Here is a 10450-nt window from a genome sequence, read left to right as displayed (position 1 = left end):
CCAGGCGAGGTAGTCAACATCTCTCAGTGTCTGGGATTGAACCCACGACCTCCTGCGTGTCAGGCGAGGTGGTCAACATCTCCCAGTGTCTGGGATTGAACCCACGACCTCCTGCGTACCAGGCGAGCTGGTCAACATCTCTCAGTGTCTGGGATTGAACCCACAACCTCCTGCGTGCCAGGCGAGGTGGTCAACATCTCCCAGTGTCTGGGATTGAACCCACGACCTCCTGCGTGCCAGGCGAGGTAGTCAACATCTCTCACTGTCTGGGATTGAACCCACGACCTCCTGCGTGCCAGGCGAGCTGGTCAACATCTCTCAGTGTCTGGGATTGAACCCACGACCTCCTGCGTGCCAGGCGAGGTGGTCAACATCTCCCAGTGTCTGGGATTGAACCCACGACCTCCTGCGTGCCAGGCGAGGTAGTCAACATCTCTCAGTGTCTGGGATTGAACCCACGACCTCCTGCGTGCCAGGCGAGGTGGTCAACATCTCTCAGTGTCTGGATTGAACCCACGACCTCCTGCGTTCCAGGCGAGGTGGTCAACATCTCTCAGTGTCTGGGATTGAACCCACGACCTCCTGCGTTCCAGGCGAGGTAGTCAACATCTCTCAGTGTCTGGGATTGAACCCACGACCTCCTGCGTGCCAGGCGAGGTGGTCAACATCTCTCAGTGTCTGAGATTGAACCCACGACCTCCTGCGTGCCAGGCGAGGTGGTCAACATCTCTCAGTGTCTGGGATTGAACCCACGACCCTCCTGCGTACCAGGCGAGGTGGTCAACATCTCTCAGTTTCTGGATTGAACCCACGACCTCCTGCGTGCCAGGCGAGGTGGTCAACATCTCTCAGTGTTTGGGATTGAACCCACGACCTCCTGCGTGCCAGGCGAGGTGGTCAACATCTCTCAGTTTCTGGGATTGAACCCACGACCTCCTGCGTACCAGGCGAGGTGGTCAAGAACTCTCAGTGTCTGGGATGGTGGTGGTGGCGGGTGGTGATGATGGTGGTGGCGGTGGTGGCGGCGGCGGGTGGTGGCGGTGATGGGGGCGGTGATGGTGGTGGTGGTGACGGTGGTGGTGATGATGATGGTGGTGGCGGTGGTGATGATTGATGGTGGTTGGTGGCGGTGATGGTGGTGGTGATGATGATGTATGGTGGTGGTGGCGGGTGGCGGTGACGATGGTGGTGGTGGCGGTGGTGGTGACGGTGGTGACGGTGTGTGGTGATGGTGGTGGTGGACGGTGGTGGCGGTGGGTGGCGGTGGTGGTGGTGGTGGCGGTGGTGGTGACGGTGGTGGTGGTGACGGTGACGGTGGTGGTGGTGGCGGTGGTGGTGGCAGTGGTGGTGGCGGTGGTGCTGGTGGCGGTGGTGATGGTGGTGGTGATGATGATGATGGTGGTGGTGGCGGTGGTGGTGGCGGTGGTGGTGGTGGTGATGGTGGTGACGGTGGTGGCGGTGGTGATGATGATGGTGGTGGTGGCGGTGGTGTTGGTGGTGGTGGTGTTAGTGTTGGTGGTGGTGTTGGTGATGATGATGGTGATGGTGGTGGCGGTGGTGTTGGTGGTGGTGGTGTTAGTGTTGGTGGTGGTGTTGGTGTTGGTGGTGGTGGTGTTAGTGTTGGTGGTGATGGTGGCTGTGGTGATGATGATGGTGGTGGTGGCGGTGGTGTTGGTGGTGGTGTTGGTGGTGGTGGTGGCGATGGTGTTGGTGTTGGTGGTGTTAGTGTTGGTGGCTACCTGCACTCGGCAGAGACGGCATCTCTCTCAGGCACCAGGCTCGGGGAGCTCCCTCCTTGCTCGTCCGCTGGGGAACGAGAACATCGCGCAGAGTGCGGAGAGAAACTCACGAGGCACGTGAGTGCGGAGCAAACTCCAAATACACACCAGCAGCAGCAGCAGCAGGCGTCGTCAGGGTCGTGATCGAACCCACGACCTCCCGTGTACCAGGCGAGGCAGTCAACATCTCATAGCCACCACAACGCCACCACAACACTCACCGTCAACATCTCATAGCCACCACAACGCTCACCGGCAACATCTCATAGCCACCACAACGCCACCACAACACTCACCGTCAACATCTCATAGCCACCACAACGCTCACCGGCAACATCTCATAGCCACCACAAACGCCACCACAACACTCACCGTCAACATCTCATAGCCACCACAACGCTCACCGGCAACATCTCATAGCCACCACAACGCCACCGCAACGCTCACCGTCAACATCTCATAGCCACCACAACGTCACCACAACGCCACCACAACGCTCACCGTCAACATCTCATAGCCACCACAACGTCACCACAACGCCACCACAACGCTCACCGTCAACATCTCATAGCCACCACAACACTCACCGCCACGTTTGCCGGCACTCCGTGTGCCCCACGTGGTGCACACCACGAAGGGGAGGATCGCCAGCACCGCTATGGCCGCCATCAAGCTGATGGAGGCGCTGCCGCCACCGGCGGGGGAGCGTCGCCTCGTCTCCCGTAGACACCGCGGACGAGGGTCGGGAGGAGCGGGAGGTGGCGGCGGTGGTGGCGGCTACGGGATTGGGGACACACGCGGGGAGATACGGTGAGACGCGGGGAGACAGATAAAGACAGAGAGAGACAGACACAGACAGAGAAACAGAGAGAGACAGGGAGACACAGACAGAGAGACACAGTGAGACAGATACAGACAGAGAGGACAGAGAGAGAGACAGGGAGACACAGACAGAGAGACACAGTGAGACAGATACAGACAGAGAGACAGAGAGAGAGACAGGGAGACACAGACAGAGAGACACAGTGAGACAGATACAGACAGAGAGACAGAGAAAGACAGAGAGACACAGACAGAGAGACACAGTGAGACAGATACAGACAGAGAGACAGAGAGAGAGGACAGGGAGACACAGACAGAGAGACACAGCGAGACAGATACAGACAGAGAGACAGGGAGACACAGACAGAGAGACACAGTGAGACAGATACAGACAGAGAAACAGAGAGACAGGGAGACACAGACAGAGTGGGATGCTGATCAGTGTTGTTGTATGAGGTTAGTGATGAGGTTTTGGTCTTCATCACTTTTCTGTGTCTGTCTTGTGTGTGTCTCTGTGTGTCTGTGTTTGTCTGTGTGTGGCAGTGTCTGTCCGTGTGTGTCTGTGTGTGTCTGTGGCTGTCTGTTTGTCTGTGTGTGTGGCCTGGCACAAGCGTCGTGGTGATGTCACCACCACTTAGTGGCAAATGGCGGTTGTTGTTTGTCTGTGTGTGGCTGTGTGTGTCTGTCCTGTGTCCTGTGTGTCTGTCTGTGTGTGTCTGTCTGTGTCTGTGTGTCTGTCTGTGTGTACCGTTCCGGCCTTCATAGGTGCTCGCTAACAGCACTTGCCCCTACAGTCTGTTAAGGCTATACGGGGGATCTTTATCTGCCTGTGTCTGTCTGTGTGTGTCTGTCTATGTGTGTCTGTGTGTCTATTCAACATCGCCTTGCCAGGCACACTGAGGAGAGGCTTGCGTAGCCCAAATGTGGTTTCAGGAAAGGGCGGTCCTGCACAGATGCCATATTTTCTGTCCGTCTGCTACAGCAGAGGTGGAGGGAATTCCAACAAGACCTACATCTCTGCTTTATTGACCTGGTCAAGGCCTATGATACCATCAGTAGGCCTGGGCTCTGGGTCATTGTTCGTGCTTTTGCAGTCCCTGACCCTCTGCTCACGATTATTAAGGACCTTCGTGATGGTGAGCGGGCCCGGGTAAAACTACGTGGCTGGGAGTCAGAGCCATTCCCTTTTTACCTTGGGGTGCAACAGAGATGTCCTCTAGCTCCCACATTATTGAACATCTATTTTGACCACGTAGTTCGTGAAGCCTTCGATGGCTGTACCAGAGGAATTTCCATCTGGTACAGATACAATGGGAGGCTGATTGATGCCCAGGTGCGGTCAAGGGATAGCTCCCTATTGCTCAACCATGTTATGTATGCCGATGATCTAGTAATTGCTGCTCACTCAGAGGAGGATTTGGAGGCGCTGCTGCTGAGACTGGAGCGTGCCACTAAGAGGTGGGGCCTTACCATCAGACCCACCAAAACTAAGCACCTGCCTGGGTATTTTGTACCATTGGACACTCCACCCCCACAACTCCCATTTGGTGATGGGGCAGTTGTGGAGAGAGTGGAGAGTTTCCCATACCTGGGCAGTGTGATCATGGCCGGCTCCGGTTTAACAGCAGAGGTCTCACTCCGAATCAGTCAAGCGGCAATATCTTTTCATTGGTTGTGTAACGGTGTGTGGAAGCTACCTGGTCTGTTGCTCTGCACGAAGCTTCAGATCTTCTCGGCCACAATCATTCCCTCCCTTCTCTACGCTTGCGAAAAGTGGACCCCCCTAATGGAACATATTCGCCGCTTAAAAACATTAAGGCTGGCCTGCCTACGATCCATCCTGGGTTTAACCAGGCTGGATTGTGTGAGGAGCTCATAAATCCCAGAAAGATCTGGACAAAGTCCCATCGGTGAGCTCCTCCGCCAGGCAAGGCTGCGTTGGCTGGGTCATTTGAGGCTGAGTCGACCTAGGGGAGGCCCGGGACCGGTTCAGATAATCGTCACTGGTGTTGGCCGTGAGCGGGAATCGAACTCGTGTCGCCGGGTTCATAGCGCAGTGCGCTAACCGCTGCACTACCGCTCCCCACCCTCACTCACACACCCACTCACTCACTCACCCACCCACCCACTCACCCACCCACCCACCCACCCACTCACCCACCCACCCACTCACACACCCACTCACTCATACACTCACCCACCCACCCACTCACCCATCCACTCACCCACCCACCCACCCACTCACCCACTCACTGACACACTCACCCACCCACTCACCCACCCACTCACCCACTCACTGACACACTCACCCACCCACTCACTCAACCACCCACCCACTCACCCACCCACTCACCCACCCACCCACTCACCCACCCACCCACTCACCCACTCACCCACGGCGCTGTGTGGTGGAGGGACGGAGACACACGACAGGGGAGACCACTCCCCTGTCTTCCACCGCGGGTAGTTGACTACGACTCTCACGCGGACGCAGTACTCAGCGGCGCCTGCAGGCTGAGGCAGCGCGTGGCGGTAGCGACATCCCACAAAGCGCTCCTGGCAGGAGCAAGCAGATGGTCTCAGTGTGCTGCGTTACGTGGATGACACGTCGGTGGTCTGGCCACACAGCAAAGATACACTGAGCGCGTTTCTAAATCATCTCAACTCGCAAAACCCATCCATCCAAACACACACACATGTACATTGGCCACGTTCTGTTTACGTGACAACCCTCACGAGTTGGCTGTGTCGGGTGGTCGCGGGTTTTTAACGACACATCATTTATATATTTACGTGATCTAACCCAAAACCTCTTTTGGATGATATTGGTCGCGAAGCCTGCTACGTGTTAACCTGAGTATCATCATCAACAGTAGTAGCAGCAGCAGCAGCAATAGCATCATCAGTAGTAGCAGCAGCAGCAGCAATAGCATCATCAGTAGTAGCAGCAGCAGCAATAGCATCATCAGTAGTAGCAGCAGCAGCAATAGCATCATCATCAGTAGTAGCAGCAGCAGCAATAGCATCATCATCAGTAGTAGTAGCATCACCACCCACCCACTCAACCACCCACTCAACCACCCACTCAACCACCTACTCAACCGCCCACCCACTCACTCACCCACCCACCCACACTCACCCACCCACTCACCCACCCACTCACCCACCCACCCACTCACCCACCCACCCACCCACTCACCCACCCACCCACTCACTCCCACCCACCACCCACTCACCACTCACTCACCCACCCACCCACCCACCCACCCACCCTCCCACTCACTCACTCACTCACACCACCCACCCACTCACTCACTCACCCACCCACTCACTCACACCCACTCCCTCACACCCACTCATTCACCCACCCACTCACCCACTGACTCACCCACTCACCCACCCACCCACTCACTCACCCACTCACACACCCACCCACCACTCAAACACCCATCCACTCACTCACCCACAACCCACCCACCCACCTACCCACTCACCCACCCACCTAACCACCACCCACTCACCCACCCAACCACCACTCACCCACTCACCCACCCACCCACTCATCCACCCACTCACTCACCCACCCACTCACTCACCCACCCACCCACCCACTCACCCACCCACCCACCCACTCACCCACTCACTCACCCACCACCCACCCACCCCACTCACCCACTCACCCACCCACCCACTCACTCACTCACTCACCCACCCACCCAATCACCCACCCAACCCACTCACCCACCCACTCACTCACCACTCATTCACCCACTCCACCCACCCACTCACCTCACCACTCATTCACCCACCCACCCACTCACTCACCACTCACTCACCCACCCACCCAACTCACCCACCCACCCACTCACCCACCCACTCACTCCACCACTTCATTCACCCACTCTCACCGTGCTAGTGACACCCCTCCTTGTGGAGGACCTCGGCTTGCAGATGGTAGTGCACGTCACTCTGCGCCATCCTCCTCCTCCACTCGCTGCTCATGGAGACCCGCACGGACAGCTCCCACGCCTTCCGCTCTCCCTCATTGTCGTCGTCATCACCGTCACCACCATCACCGCCTATCATCATCATCACCGTCACCGCCATCACCGCCATCATCATCATCACAGCGTCACCGCCATCACCGTCACTGCCATCACCGCCACCGCCATCACCGTCGGCCCCATCACCGCCATCACTGTCACCGCCATCACCCTCATCGTCGTCATCAGCGTCGCCACCATCACCGTCACCGCCATCACCTCATCATCATCATCATCGTAGTTATCACCGTCACCGCCATCACCGTCGGCCCCATCACCGTCGCCACTATCATCCTCATCATCACCCTCATCATCATCATCACCCTCATCATCATCATCACCCTCATCATCCTCATCATCACCCTCATCATCATCATCACCCTCATCATCATCATCGTAGTCATCATCGTCGTAGCCATCGTCGTCATCATCTTCGTAGTCCTCACCCTCCTCACCACCACACTCCTCCCCCTCCTCACCACCCTCCCCCTCATCATCACCCCCCTCCTCCTCCAGCGTCATGTTCTTGTGCAGCATCAAGGTGACAGTCGGAGCACTCAGCACGGCTGAGACACGGGGGGGGGGGGGGGGGGGGAGAGTCACGGGTGGGGAGGGGTGAGGGAGATGACGTCATCTCCCTCGTCTGGTGAGATGACGTCATCTCACTCACCTGGTGAGGAGATGACGTCATCTCACTCACCCCCCTAGCCTGAACAGACTGTTGGTGCCAGAGCAGCACACACAGACACACACACAGACACAGACACTCACACAGACACACACACAGACATACACACAGAGACACACAGACACACACAGACACACATACAGAGACACACACAGACACACACAGAGACACTCACACAGACACACACAGAGACACACAGACACACAGAGACACTCACAGACACACACAGAGACACTCACACACAGAGACAACAACAACCGCCATTCGCCACTAAGTGGCGGTGAAGTCACCACGACCCTTGTGCCAGGCCAAGTGCACCATGAGGCTGCCACGTGAAGTGTCGAACGCCCGCTGGCAGGAGGTCACGGGGCAGACCCAGCAGGTGCCACGGGTCGACTGACCGAGATGACCGAGATGACTGGCTGATGCACCACCTGTGCCCCCTACTGTACCAACTTGCTGTGCTTTAGCCACCCGGCACTCTGCTCGTTGTTGTGAGCGTTGCTCCTCCACCCTCCGTTGTTGTTGGAGGGCGATTGCCTCCAACTGCCCAGTAGCGTCCTTCACGAGCCTCCTCCACAGAGGCCGATCTTGACACCGCTGGTACCAGTCATCGGCAAGTCCACTCAGGTTCACGTCCTTCTGTACCACATCACCTCATCTCTTCTCTAGCCCGTGCCGCGCCCGTTTAGCCCCCTCGATCCGGCCGAACAAAATCTGTTAAGGCATGCGGTGGCTGGGCATGCGGGTTACATGACCCAGCCAACGCAGCCTTGCCTGCCGGAGGAGCTCACCGATGGGACTTTGCCCAGATCATTCAAGGATTTGTGAGCTCCTCACACAATCCAGCCTGGTTAAACCCAGGATGGATCGTAGGCAGGCCAGCCTAAATGTTTCCAACCGGCGAAGATGCTCCACCAGGGGGGTCCACGTCTCGCAAGCGTAGAGAAGGGAGGGAATGACCGTGGCCGAGAAGACCTGAAGCTTCGTGCGGAGCGACAGACCAGGTAGCTTCCACACAGCGTTACGCAACCGATGAAAATATATTGCCGCTCGACTGATTCGGAGTGAGACCTCTGCTGATAGACTGGAGCCGGTCATAAGCACACTCCCCAGGTATGGGAAACTCTCCACTCTCTCCACAACTGCCCCATCACCAATTGGGAGTTGTGGGGGTGGAGTGTCCGATGGTACAAAATACCCAGGCAGGTGCTTAGTTTTGGTGGGGCTGATGGTAAGGCCCCACCTCTTAGTGGCACGCTCCAGTCTCAGCAGCAGCGCCTCCAACTCCTCTTCTGAATGAGCAGCTATTACCAAATCATCGGCATACATAACGTGGTTGACCAATAGGGAGCCATCCCTTGATCGCACCCGGGCGTCGATCAGCCTCCCATTATATCTGTACCAAATGGAAATTCCCCCGGTACAGCTATTGAAGGCTTCACGAACTACGCGGTCAAAATAGATGTTAAATAATGTGGGAGCCAGAGGACATCCCTGTCGCACCCCAAGGTGTACAGGGAAAGGCTCCGACTCCCGGCCACGTAGTTTTACCCGGGCCCGCTCACCATCATGAAGGTCCTTAATGATCGTGAGCAGAGGGTCAGGGACTCCGAAAGCACGAAGAACAACCCAGAGCCCAGTCCTACTGATGGTATCATAGGCCTTGACCAGGTCAATAAAGCAGAGATGTAGGTCTTTTTGGAATTCCCTACACCTCTGCTGTAGCAGACGGACAGAAAATATGGCATCTGTGCAGGACCGCCCTTTCCTGAAACCGCATTGGGGCTCCGCAAGCCTCTCCTCAGCGTGCCTAGCAAGGCGATGTTGAATAATCCTTGCCAGGACCTTACCCGGCACACTGAGGAGTGAGATGCCCCTGTAGTTGTTACAGTCGGTACGGTCCCCCTTCTTAAAGAGGGGAACCACCAGGGCATCCTTCCAGTCCTGCGGAACCCGTCCAGTGGTCCAGACTGTTGTTATGATGTCATATAGGGCAGTCTGTGCACAAACGCCACCCTCCCTCAGCATTTCGCTTGGGAGATCATCTCTGCCCGGTGCCTTTCCTGGTCTCAGACTCCGGATCGCCTTCAGTACTTCCTCAACAGATGGCACCTCAGCCAGCCACTCACAGGGGGTGACCTCTTCCAATATTTGAGGCACCGCAGCCTCAGCAGGGTTATCACCACTTTGTGCCATGATGTTTTCCTGGCTGAGAGCATTTCCCTCCCCCAGGACCTCACAGAAATGCTCAGCAAATCTGCAAACCTGTTCCTGGGGGTCGGAGATTGGATCACCGTTTTTTCCTCTAATGATGGTAATAGGTGTGGCGCTGCAGGTTACTTTTTTGATGGAGTTAAATAGTGATTTGTGATCACGGGCCACTGAGGCAGACTCCATCTCCTCAGCAACCCGCGACCACCACCCATCCTTACAGCGCCTGACGGCTCTCCGAACTTCCGAGCGAAGGCTGCGGTAAACCTCCTCATTCTCTGACGTGGGATGCTGTAGGCGATGAGAGTGGGCCTGACGCTTTTTCTCAATTAACCTAAACACCTCCTCTGTCAGCCAGGGTTTCTGGGGAGGTCTGGACCGCGTACCCAAAGCAGCCATTGCAGCTGCATGAGTCACAGTCTTAAACCTCGCCCATTTCCCCTCGACATCAGGTGGAGTGGGGGACGATGCCAACCCCAGCTGCAAGCGATGAAATTCTCGCTTGCAACTTTCATCAGCTAACTGAGACCAGGCCACTTTTGGTTGGAATGGGATCCTGGGTGTACACCCACCACCGGAGTGGAAGAAAGGCAGGCGCATCTTACAGATGACTAGTCGATGGTCAGAGGACAGATCAGCTCCACGGTAGGTCCTGGACATAGACACACACACAGAGACACACACACACACAGAGACACACAGACACACGCACAGAGACACACAGACACACACACGCAGTGACACAGACACACACACACAGTGACACACACACAGAGACACACACACAGAGACATAGACACACACACAGAGACACACACACAGAGACATAGACACACACACAGAGACACACACACAGAGACATAGACACACACACAGAGACACACACACAGAGACATGGACACACA

At 56.5% G+C, this 10450-nt stretch overlaps 1 long non-coding RNA gene across 1 annotated transcript; it reads right to left on the bottom strand.

Annotated features, from left to right (window-relative positions):
• Positions 1-2478: 2478 nt before the first annotated feature.
• On the bottom strand, positions 2479-6534 carry LOC133361908 (uncharacterized). Its single transcript, XR_009757437.1, has 3 exons — positions 6509-6534; positions 4994-5156; positions 2479-2555 (listed from the first exon to the last, which is right to left on the bottom strand). It is a non-coding gene; the product is annotated as an uncharacterized LOC133361908 (long non-coding RNA).
• Between the last annotated feature and the right edge of the window lie 3916 nt (positions 6535-10450).

The sequence above is a fragment of the Lethenteron reissneri genome, unplaced genomic scaffold (genome assembly GCF_015708825.2).
Source record: "Lethenteron reissneri isolate LAM-NWPU_2019-01 unplaced genomic scaffold, ASM1570882v1 scaffold_1281, whole genome shotgun sequence".
In the NCBI taxonomy this organism is placed as follows: domain Eukaryota; kingdom Metazoa; phylum Chordata; class Hyperoartia; order Petromyzontiformes; family Petromyzontidae; genus Lethenteron; species Lethenteron reissneri.
The sequence above is the reverse complement of the archived record's forward strand: the minus strand, read 5'-3'. Positions and strand labels throughout refer to the sequence as shown.